At 43.0% G+C, this 19,026-nt stretch overlaps 1 long non-coding RNA gene across 1 annotated transcript in view; it reads left to right on the top strand.

Annotated features, from left to right (window-relative positions):
- Positions 1 to 981: 981 nt before the first annotated feature.
- Positions 982 to 19,026, top strand: part of LOC142818315 (uncharacterized) — a 53,808-nt gene continuing 35,763 nt past the window's right edge. Inside the window, exon 1 of the long non-coding RNA XR_012895756.1 lies at positions 982 to 1,193. This is a non-coding gene — a long non-coding RNA (uncharacterized LOC142818315). The remainder of the gene's footprint in view (positions 1,194 to 19,026) is intronic.

Below are 19,026 nucleotides of genomic sequence, written 5' to 3'. Positions count from 1 at the left end.
TCAAAGAGAAACTACTGAGCTAAAGTTCATTTTCAAGTTTGACACAATCAACTCTGGATTAAACAAACACTGTGAATGGCTCGCTAACTACAAAAGCAGCTTCTCCTCTCTTGGAATTCACAGCTCCGGGTCAGCTATTAGAAGTGGGCCTCATCCTCCCTGATTGGATCCACCTAGTCATCTCCAGCCTGATTCTGGCCTGCATATTTATACCTGCCTCTGGAAATTTCCACTACATGCATCTGACAAAGTGGGTCTTTGCCCATGAAAGCTTATGCTCCAACACTTCAGTTAGTCTATAAGGTGCCACAGGACTCCTTGTCGCTTTTGCAGATTCAGACTAACACGGCTACCCCTGATACATAATTAATGTAGCTGAAGTAACATATCTTAATTCGACCTTCTCCTTTAATGTAGTCCTGGCCACAGTCAAAGTAGTAGACCCAATGGTAGAATTAGTGATAGAAATTAGTTCTCCAGAGTCTCAGTTTCAATTCCTTGTCCACACTACCTCATGTGTTTTTTTTTTTTTAATCAAAAATATTTTCCAGTAGAGTCAGGCTAAAGTTAGACTTCCATCCTAGCTTATCCTGGGCTTTTGCCATCTCTGTTTTCCAGAAATATCCACTGACATTTAGAAATATCCAACCAATTTTTTTTTTCTTCTGGTTAAAGTGTGTACTACAATTTAAAAAGGAAAAGCTTATTTGAATGATGTTCTCTCTCTTCTTTTTGCTTTTAATTCCTAGAACATTTTGTAATGTAAAATCAAGATGAAAAAAGAAATGCTTCACTAACAATGTACTACTTCATGGGAAGCTAACTATGAGACAAGGCTCAAAACAAACATGCATAACACGGTCTGCTGATTATTTATTAATGGCAGGGAAGATGGGTCTTTATTGTCTCCTGAAGTCAATGATTTACACTGAAATAATGTTAGTGGTTTGAAAATATACTGCTTGGGATGAGTAGACTCTTATTTTCTAACAAACTAACACGTCAGAGACCTGCAAGGTTGTAGTTTGGCTTCTACCAGTTACAGTATCTATTCAAACAGTAATTTCCTCCCTCTGGGTTTGTAGCATTTGGACTCACAAATTGTCTAATCTCAGTCACTAGATGAACACTTTGGAGATGAAAGCACAAAAATGTGAGGTTTAGCTGTTAACTTGAACCAATGACCACCAAACGTAAGTGGTTTCATTTTGGCTGCCTATTGACATTTTTCAAATCCATGTGCTCTTCTGCCATTTCTTTTGTTTATCATACACTTTTAATCTAACCTGTGAATCCTGTTCTCACCACAGCAAACATTTATGACTTGGAAACTGGCATAATTTCATTTGGAAACCATATTAATAACAATTCCTAAAGTGCGACATTTATTTTCTGTTTCATATAAAATCCTGGTACTCCAGTTTCTTAATGTAAGTACAATTTGAAATTTAGCAGGAAATGAAACTATTGGGAAATTAGTTTTAAAAATGGCTGTCTAATGGGACCTGTTTTTTGAATTTATATTGTTTCTAGTGATTTAAGCTTAGTTTTAGTGTTGCCTGGAGTGCTTCATTCACGGAGAATGATTGATCGAGAAAATAATTATAATGGGCTGCCTCAATGACAGCGTCTGCAAACACTGGGACTATGCAGCATCATTAAAATTATGTTTAGATTCCAGAAATCATTGCTATTTTAGAAAAGAACAAGAATACATATTGTAGGAGATGAAATACTATATGGCAGTAGAAATAATTAGTGTCACTCTGTCTCCATTTGAGTTTCAAAAAAAGTCTTTTATAATCATTATTCAGAGCTACAGGAGGCTAATCTCAAAAGCCTACCCTATAACAGAGGAAGAGCTACCATGCTCAAAATTAATTTTGGCACCAGTCTCTCATTTTTCAGTACATGCAATCTCCAGAACAGCACGCAGACCCTGGGGAATTGTTCTCCCTTTTGAGGGTGGGATTGATTTAATTGGCAACTAAATAACAAGCAAATCCTCAGCTTCTTTCCCAAAACTACTTGTTCCTCATTCTTGTTGGTCCAGCAAGACACTTTCATTCATATTTCGTGAGGACCAGAGTTAACTGGACCAGACTGTAAGCACGTTTGAGTTGTAATAGCCCTTAATTTTAAGGGCAGGTTTTAGTCCCTTTGCTCAGACTGACTCCATGCAAGCAAGCATGGCATTCTTATACTGGGTCAGTGCTCTGCTCTATTGCACACTTGTAGAATACATAGAGAGATGTAGCCGTGTTAGTCTGGTCTTGCTGAAACAGAAGACAGGACTATGCAGCACTTTAAAGACTAACAAGATGGTTTATTAGGTGATGAGCTTTCGTGAGCCAGACCCACTTCCTCAGATCAAATTGTGGAAGAAAATTGGCATGACTATATATATTAAAGGGATACAATCAAAAAAGTGAACACACATAAAATTGACAAATCAGATTTGAACCTCCCTCCCCGGCCCCCTGTATTCTAAAATCTGATTTGTCAATTTGTGTTCGCTTTTTTTAAAAATTGCATCTCTTTGGTATATATGGTCATGCCAATTTTCTTCCACAATTTGATCTGAGGAAGTAGGTCTGGCCCACGAAAGCTCATCACCTAATAAACCATCTTGTTAGTCTTTAAAGTGCTGCATAGTCCTGTCTTTTGTAGAATATGTTACCTCGCCCATTTTCATTTTTAAATTTAAGAGGGCAGAATTTACACCCAACATTTCTTGCTTTAACTTCAGAAATCACCAAGCTCATTAGTCCATGGGTAGAATGGGAATTTAAAAACAAACCAATAAAAAAAAACCACACCAGCTGCTTCAACTTAGAATTGATCCACATACTTTGTAGTTCTGAGGCTGATGAAATCTCCAATTTGAATAACTTGGTCTGGAAGTCTCTCGTTTCCAGTACTAAAATATCCATGGAATTTTAAAATATTATGGATAACAATTTCCTAACTCAAAAACGAGTTACATCCAGTATGGGGGAACTCCATATTAGACGTTGTCTTGACAAATTAACTGGGACTGATCACAAGACAAAAAATGAATGGTAGTTTAGGTACACTTGATTAGAACTCGATCACATTGACAATGTGCAAACAGAATAGAGTCCACACCAGAATTATAGATATTGTGGCAAAGTTTTGGCTGTGCCCGTGGGTCCTGCACTTCTGGTGGAATAGCGCTTAGCCTCAGGAGCTCACTGTGCCCCACTACACAGCCTCTTTCTTTTTACTAGAGGCAGGGTTCACAGCCTATTGAGTCATACTCATGACAGGCTAGGCCATATTATGGGTGGGTGACACTCCTTTATAGTCCTGGTCTCCCTTTCCAAGGACAGACTCTGTAGTGGTATGTGGAAGGACTGGGGGGAAAACACAGGCCCACCCACTACTCCAGGTTCCAGCCCAGGGACCCTGTAAACTGGTTCGACCCTCAGCGTCCACTATGAGCTAATTGTGGTACAGAGAGATCAGCCTGAGCAGTCACCACTAAGGCCGGTGGCCCTTTTATTACGCACATTCGCGTGACACCCGAGCCGGGGCGGCCTGCTGGCGGAGTAGGAGGGTTCGGGCCCGCCCCCTCTCCGAACCCCGGCCCAGGGCCCTAAAGGCAGGGACCCGTGGTCCCTCCCTCGCGGATGGGGGAACGCCCCAAAACACACCCGCTCACGGGCTCCACGACCCCGCCCTGGGCCGCTTCCTACTCCACCAGGCCTCCCGGCCCGTCTCCCTTGACCCCGCTGGCCTCACCTCTCCTTCCTTCTCCCCTCCTCTAGCTCGGTCCGCCGCGCTCCCCTGCACCGTGCCGGCCCCGGGTTTAAATCCCCCGCCGGCTCCATTCCCCCTCCACGTCACTTCCCCTGCGACGCCTCCCAGCCACCCTTCCCCCGTGACCTCATCCCCCTGCGCCTCGCCGGCCCCTCCCTCTCGGGCCCTGCCAGCCGGCGCCAGCTGCCTCCCCACGCCCCCTGCACCGGCTGCCGGCGTATTACTGCAGCCCGCCGCGGCGGGCTGGGCTGCGTTCCCCGCCCCCCGGTGTGGCCGCCCGGCGCCTCCCGGCGCGTTCTCAGTGCGGGGCGCGAGTGCCCCGTCACAGACCCTAAAGCAGCAGCAACAGATAGGGTTTGTACTGCTCTTCCTCTGATAGCTACTTCCCCAAACAATCCCTCCCAGTACCTTTCCTCTGGTACTTGCTCTTCCAACACGCTCCTCCTGCCTTGCAGCTCCTTACACCCAAACTCCTCTCACTCGCCACATTTTGGCTTCTTCCCTTCTCCTCACATGTCAACTAACTAACAATAGAGGAGCCCTTTTAAACCACTCAACTGATTCTTGATCGGCCCCCAGCTGGTCTAAAATTAGCCTCCTTTTGCTCTGGATGCTCCTAATTAACTCCAGGGCTGTGTCTACACTGGCGTGATCTTGCACCAAAGCAGCCGCTCTTGCGCAAAAACATGCTGCCTGTCTACACTGACCATATATTCTTGTGCAAGGAAGCTGACGTTCTACTGTGTAAAATCAGGGCTTCTTGCACAAGAACTATGATGCTTCCGCTCAGGAATAAGCCCTATTGCATAACTCTTCTTGCGCAAGAGGCCAGTGTAGACAGGCAACATGAATTTCTTGTGCAAGAAAGCCCTATGGTTAAAATGGCCATCAGAGATTTCTTGCACAAGAAAGTGTCTATACTGACAAGGATGCTCTTGTGCAAAAGCACAAGACGTAGCCCAGGTGTTCTAACTGGCCTGATTGTTCAGACTGCTTCTGGAAAGTTCAGCTCCCCCTGGGTCCCCTGCATTTATGCTGCTACCAACACTGCTGCTCCCTCCCCAGCCTCAGCTGCTGCAGGGGCCTTTTCCTATTCTTGGCCCCACTGCTTGCCTCCTCCCGCTCTTCTTTTGCTTTGCTGGGTCTTGGAGCAGGTGATGTGATCCCTGCTATTCAGGCGCCTGTGGGCAAACTGGTTCCCATTCCTCCCACCAGTATCTAGTTGCCCCCTTGCTTTTCTTGAGCAGGCACCTCCTCACTGCCTGCCTTCCCTCTCCACTACTTCTCTCCCCACTTCTTGTGTGCCCATGCCTCCCTCCCCCTCTGTTATTTTGTTTGGCGCCTGAGACTCCCCTTATTTTTCAGTTACTCTCCCACACACACTCTTTCACATCCCCCAGGTCTTTTAAATAATTTACCCCCTCATCTCCTGAGAGCAGCTGGAGGTGCTAGTCTTACCATCTTGCACTGGGAGTTGTACCCCTTATTCCTTTATCCCCCTTCCTCCTATCTGTATTGCTGCCATCCTACCCTGCTTCCAGCCCAGCGGGGATGAGTGGTGAATCTTCTTCTCCCCCTCTCTCCCCTGGGACTATTGGCCTCTCTCAATTGTCTGTTCCTGTCCTTCCCTCCTCGCCCATGAATACAATGGAGGGTGTATTAGTAACAGCACAGGCAGATCTTCCAGGACACAAAAATCAACCAATTCTGGTTAATTAGAAAAAAGAAACCGTCATTTATTATCAAAACAAAGCTACAGTTGCAAGCATAGTAAAGTGGCTAAATGGAAAGAGCCACCAATTGATATAGATACTCAGGGAAAGTACTTGGGCTTAAAAGCCTTAGTTACAAAAGAAATAAACCATGATTAACAGCTCAGGCATTATTTCCACATCCTCAAACAAGGAAAACAATAAATTCTGATGGACTAGCTAAACTTTTCCCTACTTACACATTGTAAGAAGTCCATTCTTGGAGAGAGGAGTGTCTCCCATCTCCCTCAGAACTTGGAAGAAAACGCTGTGCCTCTCAAACAAAGAACAGAGAGAGAACCCCTCTTTTTCAGTTTGAAATTCCTACCTGCATTGTTATTAGCTGACCTCCCAATACCTGGCTAGGTACAAAGTTAACCCCTTAGTCACCAGGTGTTGGTCAGCACTCCTGGTTATGACAGAGGGGCTGTCCTGCAATGCCTCTGCTGCCCCTTGCACACTCTGTCATCTGTACATGCTCATGCTTCACACTCTCCACTTCCCCACCCCTCGTGTCCCACACAGATACCAAGTGGCGGGACCTCCTACCACCAGTAGAGTGTGGGGAGCCCCAGTGAGCCAGCCCGTATTCTACCTTGGTTCCGCATCCCACCGGTGATGTTAACTGGAGAATTCTCCACAGTGCTGTGAGCACAGGCGTGTACTTGGCGCAGTTCACCCCAGTTCCTGACACTTGCCCCTTCTGTGGCGAGAGGGAGACACTGGCACACGTTTACCTTGAGTGTGCCAGGTTACAGCCCCTCTTTCTGCTCCCCCAGAACCTCTTATTGAGGTTCTGGCTGCACTTCTCCCCTCCCCTATTAGTTTATGCACACCCCATCCATGGCTCCACAAAGTCGCGGGACCTTCTGATCAATTTCCTCCTGGCTATGGCCAAGATGGCAATTTATAAAACCAAGGAGTGGAGGTTAGCTGAGGGAGGGGACTGCAACTGTGGGGCCTATTTCCGTTCCTGCATCCGTTCATGCATCTGTGCAGCGTTCCACTAGCTGGCGTCCGCTGGCTCTCTTGAGACCTTTGGGGAGCAGTGGGTACTGTCTGGGGTTCTCTTCTCAGTGTCCCCATCCGGTTCCCTTGTTTTAGCCCTTTCACCCTCGCACCCGACCCTATTTTCTTTTCCTTTTCCCCTGGAATCATTTGGTGTCCAGGGCTCTTTGGATTCTCCCTATAGGCTGTGGGAGAATCCTTTAGATGTGGGTGTCTGACCTAACCTGTCACAATATGTGGTGCTTTAAAAGGGCCAATATCACAAAGCTGAAAACAATTATGAGCCAAGTGAGCTGGGAGGAAGAATTTACTCAGAAAAATGTGAATGATAATTGGGAATCATTTAAAAATACTAGAAGCCCCAAAGTCACAACTGAAGAAAAATAAAGACCATGCTGGTTAACAGTTATTTGGTTTAGGGGAAATGAAGGCAGATATTTATAGGGAATAAATGGAAGGTTGATATTAAAGCATTTGAATAAGAAGCTAGGAATTGTAGAAAATGTATATGAGAAGCAGAGACATAAAGAGAAATCTATGGCCAACAAAGGACAATAAAGATAGTTTTTGAAATATATTAGCAACAAAAAAGGAACCCTAATGATGGCATTGGTCCATTACTAAATGAAAATCATAGAATTATCATTAATGATGCAGAAAAGGAAGAAGTATCTAATTAATATTTCTGTTATGCATGGGGAGGGTAGATGTAGTCACATCATATGATAACACTCTTTGAATGTCATTAGTATCAGAAAAGGATATTAAACAGCAGTTAATAAAGTGAGACATTTTTAATAAGCAGTTCTAGATAATTTAGAATCATAGAATTATAGAGCTGGAAAAGACCTCAGGAGGTCATCAAGCTCAGCCCCCTGCTCAAGGCAGGCCAATCACAACTAAATCTCGAGACTTAAAAACATCTAGGGATGGAAATTCCACCACCTAGGTAACCCATTCTAGTGCTTCACCACCCTCCTAGTTTTTCCTAATATCCAACCTAGACCTCTCCCACTGCAACTTGAGACCATTGCTCCTCATTCTGCCAACCGTCACTACTGAGAACAGCCTTTCTCCATCCTCTTTGGAACCTCCCTTCAGGAAGTTGAAGGCTGCTCTCAAATCCCTCCCTCACTCTTCTCTTCTGCAGACTAAACAAACCCAAATCCCTCATTCTCTCCTCATAGGTTATATGTTCCAGCCCCCTAATCATTTTGGTCTCCCTCCGCTGGACCCTCTCCAATGCGTCCACATCCTTTCTATAATGGGGGACCCAGAACTGGACACAATACTCCAGATGTGGCCTCACCAGAGCTGAATAAAGGGGAATAATCACTTCTCTGGATCTGCTGGCAATGCTCCTCCTAATGCACCCTAATATGCCATTAGTCCTCTTGGCTACAAAGGCACACTGTTGACTCATATCCAGCTTCTCATCCACTGTAATCTTCAGTTTCTTTTCTGCAGAACTGCTACTTAGCCATTCGGTCCCCAGCCTGTAACAATACTTGGGATTCTTCTTATAAATTTACATCCAAGAGTTTAAAAAGAGCAGGCTGAAAAAACACAATGGATCATTAATGCTGTTTTTCATTAACCTTTGGGGTACTGGTGAAGATCCAGACAACTGGAAGAAAGCTAATGTACCAGTGTAAACATGTACCTAACAGGTACCTATCTCTTGAAGAGACCCTTGCGGGGGTGGCGAGAGGTAGGAGTGGGTTATGTCTCAGTTATTGTAGTTAGGCACATTTAGCACTCTCACCCAGAAGCTTCTGGAATTGGGTGTGGTAGTTTTGGGATCTTCTCCAGTGTTCCCTCTAAGCTGAGTGGCTGCACAGCTTCACAGGTGATTAATCAGCCCCACCCAGTCAGTCAGCTCCATACACAGGAGCTCTGGGCCTCTGACTGCGCAGGGCTGATTAGTCACCTGTGAAGCTGTGCTGCCCTGCAGTTTAGAGGGAACACTAGTTTGCTCCAATAGGTTCTGTTTCTGGGGTCAGACTCCATGAGCAAGCAGGCAGGGCAGCTGCATTTCTAAGGGCCTTGTGCCCTGTGTGAGCTGAGAGAAGCTGAGCCAGGATCAGAAAGCAGGCTGTTGTCCCTTACTTTGCAGCAGGTAGTAATGATGTTAACCCTCTACCTGGGAACATGGACATGTTAATTATAGCAAGGGGAAACTGGGAGGGAAAAATAACATCTGTGTTAATTGTATGCTTGGAATGCTGTTTTGATTTTAGCCAAACTGTTCTAGTTAATTTTCTCAGTTAGTGTGATCCTTCCAGTCCTCTTTAAATGTAGTACTGGGGAAAGAATCATTTCTATTTTATTCTCAGTTTTGTATTTTATTGTAATAGTTTTCTTTAAGTCTGTATACTTATGAGTTAATTCACTGGTTAATCAGTTAGTTAGCTGGCTGTTTAGCAGTGATCCATAGCAGAGGAAGAATCTGCCTGGCCTCCCAACTGAGAATACCTATAAGCAAGTATAGAGATGGTTCAGACTTGGAATATTGTGTAAATTTGATGATCAGAGATGCAAATGGAGACTTTGGTGAACTAAATCTAAGCTTTTGGGATATCCCAATTTCTTCTTATTGTGTTGTATGGATTGAACTGTTCAGATTTTTCATTTGGTTTTCTCTTTTGTTGTAACTGTGAATACAGTGACTATGGGTTATAAAATTGGTACGTTAGGTTGTAAAATTAGACTATTTCTTCATCATAAAACTTTATAAAGTTATTTAGTTAAATTAGCTTCTTTTGGGACTTTAATGTATGGTGGCTGACACCTCAATTCTTGCTGAAATTCCATAAGAGTCTGAACTCTGGGTCTCCAGCTACTTTCTATGGGTATGTCTACACTACGGGACAAGGTCAAATTAATATACAAACTTCAGGTACGTTAACTTCAGAGCTGAAGTCGAAGTACCTTAACTCGACTTTTGGCCCTATCCATACTGCAGGAAGTTGAAGGGAGAACACTCTTCCTTTGACTTCCCTTACTCCTTATGGAAGCAGGACTACTAGCATTGACTGCAGTGCCCCTCTCAGTTCAAATGTGTTCCTTAGACCCGCTAATTGGAACCCTGGATGATTGAGAGTGGCAGCTTTGATCTTCTCTATGGCTACATCTACACTGGCATGATTTTCCGAAAATGCTTTTAACGGAAAAGTTTTCTGTTAAAAGCATTTTTGGAAAATCACGTCTAGATTGGCAGGATGCTTTTCCGCAAAAGCACTTTTTGCGGAAAAGCGTCCGTGGCCAATCTAGACGCGGTTTTCCGCAAAAAAAGCCCCGATCGCCATTTTCGCAATCGGGGCTTTTTGCGGAAAACAGTACTGTGCTGTTTACACTGGCCCTCTTGCACAAATGATTTGCACAAGAGGGCTTTTGCCCGAATGGGAGCAGCACAGTATTTCCGCAAGAACACTGACAATCTTACATGAGATCGTCAGTGTTCTTGTGTAAATTCAAACGGCCAGTGTAGACAGCTGGCAAGTTTTTCCACAAAATCAGATGATTTTGCGGAAAAACTTGCCAGTCTAGACACAGCCAATGGGAGTGGGAGGGGGTATAGGCATTGGAGAAGGGCAGTGAAGTCTAGCCCACCACAAATTACACCAGCACTTAAAAAGGGTAAATATTAAGACCCAAATAATTATAATCATTTCAGTCAGTCTGACACCAGTCCTGGGCAAGATAATGGAGCAGCTAATACAGACTAGATTAATAAACAGTTAAAGGAAGGCAGTATAGTTAATGCCAGCCAACATGAATTTATGGAAAATGGATCCTGTCAAATTAATTTGATAACATTTTTATGAGATTCAAAGTTTGGTTGTAAAAAGATAGTAGTGTTGATGTTAATAGACTTAGACTGCAATATGGCATCTGATTTGGACCACACGGTATTTTTATTTTTTTTTAAACCCTAGAATGCTATAAAATTAACAAGGCATGTCATGTAGGAATTAAAAATTAACAATTATTTGTAAATGGGAATCACATTGATTGGGTGTGTATCTAATGGAGTCTCTAAGGAATTATTTTGTAGCCCTATATTGTTTAACATTATCCAGGACCTTCAAGAAAATAAAATTACCACTGATTAAGTTTGCAGATGACAAAAAAGAATTTGGAGCAATGTTAGATAAGTAGAGGATTGGTCAATGAGACAAAACAATCTAGATTATGTTGGGTATGTTGTAATTCAGATAAATATATATGGACAAAGAATGTGGGCTACACTTACAGGATGCACGACTCTATCCTGGGAAGCAGTGACTCTGAAAAAGATTTGGGCATCATGGTGGGTCATCGTCTGAACATGATCTTCCAATATGAAGCTGTGGCCAAAAAGGCTAATGTGATCCTTGGATGCATTAATAGGGGAATCTCAAGCATGTTATTTTAGTTCATTTATACTGGTGTGACCATTGGTGGAATCGTGTGCTCAGTTCTGGTGTCAATAATTCAAGAACGGTGTAAGGGTATGTTTACACTACAGTTAACCACCCATAGCTGGCCTACCCTACACGATTGAGCTTGTAGAGCTCAGGCCTAAAGTATTGTTTGATTGAAGTGCAGACACTTGGGCTGGAGCCTGGGTTTGGATACAGTTAGCCGCGGGTATCTATGTACAGTGTAACATACTTACAACAGGGTCAGGCCAGGGAGATATCTATGACATCATAGCATGACTCCAGAGGGGTAAACAAAGTTCTGACAAAGAACCTCTAGCAAACCATGGATTTTTTTTAAACACTATAGCAAATGGGTTAAATCTGACAATGATTGGACATTAGCCAAGGCTAATTGAGGGAGTTCTAGGGCTGAACCATACCCTATGGCTCAGTTAAAATAAGATGAATGACTAGGATCCCTTCTTCTCAAGGTTTTCTCCTTATTTTCCCTTAGCTACTGGAGTAAGTCTTTTTAACAAATTATTTATTACAGCCAATGTCCAATTAACCAAGTTTTCCTTATCTCTTTTGTTTAGCCCAAACCTTAAATAAGATACACTTGTTGTCACACTGAAAATACCAGTGTTAACACAAATAACCTTTCTTTCTCATTATTGTTTTGGGGCAGGATATATGTTTTGTGTCTCACTTATCTCAAGATCCAAACTCAATTTAAAATGATAGCTGACCCAGCACTAATGTGAGCCCTTATACCTACAGATACGATCCTATTTACTCTGACTTTTTAGTAGGCATTAGGCACTTGGATGGCTTTTTCTTTTCTAGGTTTTTTTTTAATTAGTTGGGCAATCTATATAACTAGCATGACTAGCTGTCTCAATTTTACTGGCGCAGTCCTGATATTTGGAGCTTTGTCTTACTACGTGCCTGGTAACCCCACCCTCTGTCCAAATTTTTCACATTCACTCTGGTCACCCTACATATAGCTCAGTGCAGAATGTGTACTCACATCAGGTATGGCTCAGCAATTTGTGCTTAGCACACTTCCCTCTTTTAATTTGTTCCTTTAATCTTTGGCCCTATGCTGATTTATTAATATGCCAGACAAAATACTGTGAATGAGACTCGGTTATCTGGAGTAGGGATGTTAAATCAACTAACTGATTAGTCAATAATGGGGAAACTGCAGAACTGCAGTGGGGTTAGCTCACGGCCCCGGGAGTTAACGCTGCTGCAGCTCTTGCTTTTAAATGTATTAAGAGCCTGGCAGCTCTTAAGAGGTGTAGTTCGGGGACCCAGCTTGAGCTAAGAATCAGCTGTCCCGACTCACGCCCAGTCCCAGAAGTTGTACCTCTGCCTCTCCTGCCCCGCATAGAGACAGTGCTGGCAGGAACTGGCTTTTAAGCACCTGCTCCTGCCCCTTCCCCCCACATTGCTGCTTCTTTCTGATAGAGGCAGTGGAGGGCCTCTACTCTACTCGATTATCTGATAAGCATATTGACCCAAGTTGCAGAAAGTAACCAACTTTAAAGCTGGCAAGTTCCCACTGCTTATTGGGTTATGTTTATGCAAGTGCGTAAGGAGGATGTGACAGCAAGAAATAAATTTGCTCGATTGAAATATTCTTCAACTAAAGCTGAGTGAAAAACAAAGCCAAAATAGAGAGCTACTTCTAATATTAATGCTCTACCTGTCACTTTAAGGCATATAATAGAAAATCCAGGGGGAACAGGACCCTAATGTGCAGGAGTCGAGTTAAGGCCCCTTAATTAAATTTAAAGATTTTCTTACTCAAGGGAATGGACATAATTAGCTGTTTTCTGAGTTGTATTTGACCTGAAGTTGCTAGCATCAACAGATAATGGAATGTATTAAGCAGTAGATTCTAATTATGAGATTTTGGGTGTCATTCATTATTTATATGAAATATTTTCTAAATTTATTTACAACCTGGTAAATAAATATTCTATGTTTCAATAATAGGAAACAGGTGTTAAAGCTGGTTGTCTGAATACAGGACTGGTTCAAGGAAAGTAAGCAGCCATGTAGTACTGAATCAAATGTTGCAGTGTTTATAGGTTGTCCCAACATCATTAGAAGTGATCAGACCATCAAATAAAAATAATGAAGTAACACTGGAGATATATGAAGACTACCGCAATTGGATATAGTGTCTGTGTTGACCTTCTGGAGATATTAATTAAAAGAATATAGCCAAAGTTGTCATTGTTGTATCACTCTATGGACTTCAGAGGACTTACATCAATGATGTTTTTGACCCTACACTTCTTGGTCAGCCAAGTCACATTCCAATTCTTTCTAGTCCAGCAAGCAAGCCTAGAATGTCATTTCAAAGTGACATCCAATGTAGTACATGCTAATCCCTTCAGTGTGTGTTGGAGGCAGTGTAATAACTGGCGAAAGTCAGGTGACTATGAACCAGAGAGTCAGCTGGCATATATCAAGAAGTCAATGGGACTATGCTGATTTACACCAGCTGAGGATCTGTCTGAGTGCAAGATTACTTATTGCAGACCTTTATCTCTACCACTGAGGGGAAGTATTGGCATAACATACATTTTAATTCAGGCACATTTTCACTGTATTTTGGAGAGATTTTACTAGGCAGCAAAGGGTCATCCATCACTAGGTCATAGGTAGTTGGTGGGATTTATAATTTGTTGTGCTGCCAATGGCATTTAGGAAATGAAACCGTTTCTTTCTCCTTGTGGTGATTTTGGGGGTGGATTTCTTTCCTCTTCCCAATACCATTTTGTGTCCGTAGTGTTAGGAGGAAGTAGCTGTCTTCCTCATTTTGAAATCTTGGAGCTCAGTTCTGATGTGGCCTTATCAAGTTCTCAGGTGTGGACTGTGAGGCCTGTGAGCACACTGTTATACTAGATGCAAATGTCAAACAATAACTGTTTTTAGGCAGAGTAAAAACAACTTGTCTGGAAAAGATCCTCATTTATTCCAATATCTGCTACTTAGTAGACACTAAATCCTGATTCAGCAAAGTGCTCAAGCACATGTTTAACTTTAAAGTCAATGAGACAAGCACGTGCTTGAAGTTAAATACATACCAGAGATACACTGGTGAACGAGAGACTGGTTTATACGGGTGTGTAAGTGCTTGCCTGACTTGAGTCCTATGATAGCTCTTTTCCTTTCCGTATTTGAAAGCAGCAAAGAACTTTGTTTGTTTTCTGTAATGCTTAAATTCCTGATGAGGGAACTATATTGTTCATTTGACAACAGAACCCAATTGCAAGTTTCCACATTAAATACAAACAGCAGGGGTTCATCTCCAATTCCCTTAATCACACATACTATTGGGCATGTACTTCTTGCACAGAGATCAGGATCAGACTTAAAAGATTGGTTTCAGTTTACACCACTAGCCTGAATGAGTATGCATTATCTATGTGTAGCCCAAGGTCCAGTGTGCTTCAGCAGCAACCCTGGGAACTATAAGTTGTGGACTACAAACTATGGCATGTTGGGAGAATGTCCTGGTTTCTGCCAAGATGTACCCTGTGGCCCCCCCCCCCCATCAGTGTCTCAGGAGGGACTGAGCTGGAAGCACGTAGGCTGCAAGCAGAGAGGAGGGGCTGCTGTACCGTCATCCTGTTCTATGTTCTTTACAGAATAAAGCTTGTTCCTGGTGGTTTGTCTGAGTGGGTCTGGTCTGACACACAATGCAGAGCACACAAAGGAGTCTCAGGCCTAGTCTCCCAGAGCTGTGTTTAAAAAAAATAAAATAAAATTCACAAAGCTTCCCCTAGGTTGAATAACCTCCTACTGGGCTAGTGAACAGGAGGGCTACATGTGAATATCTATATAACTTCTCTTTAACAGAAGATTCACGCAAATAAGAGAAAACTGTTGGCTTAGTCATTTCAGTTATTGATGTTCTTGTACCTCTTTGCTCTCCTCTGACAGTTGGCTGAGATGAAGGAAACAAGATGACTTGTTGTTACATTTACATTAATATTGGCTTCACTGGATTCTATAGCTGAACAACTAGAGAAATTCTAGGAAAAAACTAAAAATCCACCAGCTGGTGAGGAAGGGAACCATTAGTCCCAAAGGGGAGGCAGGTAAAAAATGAAGGGTTTAAATCTGTTACACCAAGGCCCCATTACACTGCCAGAGTGGCACATTTGACAGCTATATTATCAGAGGTGAGTAAATATTGGAAAGAACATCTACCCATGCTTATTCAAATTGGAGCCAGCATTTGGTTTCTGGGCCCCTGGCCCTGGCCCTTCTCTGAGTTCCATGGACCTGTGGGATCTTTGATTGCCTAGTCACAGCCTGGAAGGAGCATGTGACAGCAAGGAATCATTGCTGGAAGAGACCTTAGGGCTGGAAGAGACCTTAGGAGTCCAGCCGCCTGCCCAAAGCAGGACCAACCCTAATTAAATCATCCCAGCGAGGGCTTTGTCAAGCCAGGATTTAAAAACCTCTAGAGGTGGGGATTCCACCAGCTCCCTAGGTAATCCATTCCAGTGTTTCACCACCCTCCTAGTGAAATAGTCTTTCCTAATATCCAGCCTCGACCTCCACCACTGTCACTTGAGACCATTGCTCCTTTTTTGCCATCTGTCACTGAGAACAGCCTCTCTCCATCCTCTTTGGAACCTCCCTTCAGGAAGCTGAAGGCTGCTATCACATCCTCCCTCACTCTTCTCTTCTGCAGACTGATTAAGCCCAAATCCCTCAGCCTCTCCTTGTAGGTCATGTGCTCCAGCCCCCTAATCATTATGGTCACCCTCCGCTGGACCCTCTCCAATGCATCCACATCCTTTCTGTAATGGGAGAAGGGGCCAGAACTGGATGCAATATTCCAGATGTGGCCTCAATCAATGCAGAATAAAGGGGAATAATCAGTTCTTTAGATCTGCTGCCAATGCTCCTCCTAATGCACCCTAATATGCCATTAGCCTTTTTGGCAACAAGGGCGTGCTGTTAACTCATATCCAGCTTCTCATTCACTGCAATCCCCAGGTCCTTTTCTGTTGAACTGCTACTTAGCCAGTCGGTCCCTAGCCTGAAACAATGCTTGGGATTATTCCATCTCAAGTGCAGGACTCTGCACTTGTCCTTCTTGAACCTCATCAGATTTCTGTAGTAAGATGATGGTATGAGACATAAACCCGTACTGCTCAGACCTGATCTGAGGTATGAGGCCTAGCTAACAATGGACAATACATGGCTAAAGAAAGATTGAGATAAGCAGGAAACAGACATGACATGTTTGTTTAACCAGGCATAAATAAGCTGAGACAGCACAACCCCAAGTGGAGAGCAGTACTTGGGGACTTATCATGAGTTGTAGGCACATAGCTCACTGAGAGGGGCCTTGAAGTCTGTTTCTCAGTTCAGGAAAAGGGTCTAAGATAACAGCTCAATGTTTACTCCCCATAAATACCAACTTAGGATCAGGAAAAGGTCAAGGTTGATACATGCATGGAGATGGTCTAATCAGATCATGAGGTACAAGGTGATTGGTGATAGCTTGGCTACATCAGAGGGTGGCAATCTCACACATCAGCAGTGATGTGTTTGCACCTGTATATAAGGTGGTGTCTTGGGGTGCAATCTTTGAATGGCCTAGGAGGGCAATGGAAGTGTTTCATTGTTTTGAGTCATTCCATTGTTACGGGGTACAAATGCATTGTGGTTCAGTATAGTCTATTGACAACGATTAATGTGCTTCACTTAACAATAAACCTAGCCTGGGACCTTCGAACCTTATCTGATTTGTGGTGTTTGGGGGCTCTGTTGGAATCTGCTGTGAAGACAAAGTGCACTAGTCTACACGGCACACATCACTGAGCACTCACGCAAGCAGCCTTCTTGTTATCATCATTGATGGAGTTAGAGATGTGTGAGGACATAGCGATAGTGAATCCTGGCCCCTGCTAACAGCATTGCTGAACAGCTGCCTGAGTAATTACAATTTCTTTTCGCCCAATCCTCTAATTTGTCTAGGTCACTCTGGACTCTATCCCTGTCCTCCAAAATATATACCGCTCCCTCTAGCTTAGTGTCATCCACAAACTTGCTGAGGATGCAATCCATCCCCTCCTCAGGTCATAAATAAAGATGTTGAACAAAAGCAGCCCTAGAATCGATTGTTGGGGCACTCCACTTGAAACTGATCACCAACCAGACATTGAGCCTTTGATCACTACCTGTTGGGCTTGACAATCTTGCCAGCTTTCTATCCACCTTAGGGCATGTCTAGACTGCCCATGACTTTCAAAAGAAGATATGCATATTTGGCAAGAATTTGCATATCTTCTTCTAATCCCGTTTTTGGAAGAGTTTTTTTCAGGGAAAAAAAAGCAGTCTAGATGCGGGGTTTTTTTGAAAAAAAAAAAAAACAAAAAAAACCAAACCATTTTCAAAAGAACTCTTCCTAAAAAAATGAGGTGTACAGGGTTCTTTTGAAAAAAGGGTGGGTTTTTTCAAAAGAACCGCATCTAGACTACTTTTTTTTTTCAGAAAAAAACTTCCGAAAACAGGAGCGGAAGAAGATACGCAAATTCGCACCAAATTTGAATAGCTTCTTTCATAAGCCACAGGCAATCTAGACGTGCCCTTACAGTCCGTTTCTCCAATCCATACTTCCTTAATTGCTGGCAAGAATATTGTGGGAGACTGTATCAAAAGCTTTGCTAAAGTCAAGGTATATCACATCCACTGACTTCCCTATGTCCCCAGAGCCAGTTACCTCATAGAAGCTAATCAGATTGGCCAAGCATGACTTGCCTTTGGTCATGAATTTGGCAATGAACTCAGGCTTAGTAAAGGAATTTTATACCCATAAACACTTTCCCCTTGTGGAAGAAAAAAGGAAGTTGGACAACAATAATCTCTTAAACAGATCTCCTCTGTCTGACCTCACCACCGCAATGAGTTCTGGGTTTGCTCTGAGTCCTTAGCTTAGGCATCTCCACCAGCCTCCCTGACCTGGCCCCTTTTGTTTATTGCAGTAGTATGGCCTATCTTGCTTAGACAAGTGCTTCTTTTTAGAACCGTCTTTCTTTTTGCCCATTAACTTCTGTTGGGGAAATTCCAGCTTCCAACTCTCTCAACCTATATATAAACATTCAAAGTCAATGGCAGAAAACTCGTTGTTGTAGTAGGGAAGAATTGTTCTGTGTTGGTGGTCATGTTAAAGTTTCTCTGACATAGTCTGATGCACAGGACCTTGCTTTTAAATTTTATCTGATTCCACGCCTACATTATGCTACTGGAGAAAATTGGCTGAAGATAGGCAACTCCAGCTATGAGACTAGCGTAGCTGGAGTCGACATATCTTAGGTTGAATTTCTGCGGTGCCACTACTGAGGGGGGGTTGATGGGAGAAATTCTCCTCTTGACTTCCCTTACTTCTCACATCCCTAGTACAATGAGGGCGCCACTAGCAGTCAATTTAGCAAGTCTTTCCTAGACCCACTAAATCGAACTCCAGGAGATCAGTCTCTGGAGTCTTGATCTCAGAGTAGATGAAGACAAGCCTTGAAAAGTGAGGCCTTGAACTACACAATATATCTTAATACAATGCGAAGGTATTTACTAAGTGCTGAATTAGGGAGAATAGTGCCACCTGCTGAATTGTTAGCACCATTTATGGCAACCATTTGATTTTCCTCCTAGATCTTCCAAGTATTGGCCATATTGACCCTGCTTAATTAAATCTGGAAAGATCACAGCCTAATATGGTATAGTTTCAGGATTTAGACTGTTATATACAAATTGCAGGTTTGGAACTGGAAGGTTAGCACGTACATTAGGTCATTTCCGTTTCTTTAACTTCAGTAGTATGTATTTTTGATAACTGACAAGTTGGTGCTTTTGTGTTAAACTCACAAGCCTGACACATTAATCATTGGATTTCTTGGAAGATGTCCTAGTTTGGAGTGCAGCTCCTTTTGGCATTCTCTAAGCATATGTTGCTTTCTCATGTCTCTCGAGAGTAGTTCAGAGATGAAGAAACATTTATATTTCTAAAGTAAAACCATTTAATACTTACAAATACTGAA

Source organism: Pelodiscus sinensis, chromosome 14, assembly GCF_049634645.1.
Source record: "Pelodiscus sinensis isolate JC-2024 chromosome 14, ASM4963464v1, whole genome shotgun sequence".
Lineage (NCBI taxonomy): Eukaryota > Metazoa > Chordata > Testudines > Trionychidae > Pelodiscus > Pelodiscus sinensis.
Note: the sequence above shows the minus strand (reverse complement) of the source record. Positions and strands in the feature narration are given on the sequence as shown.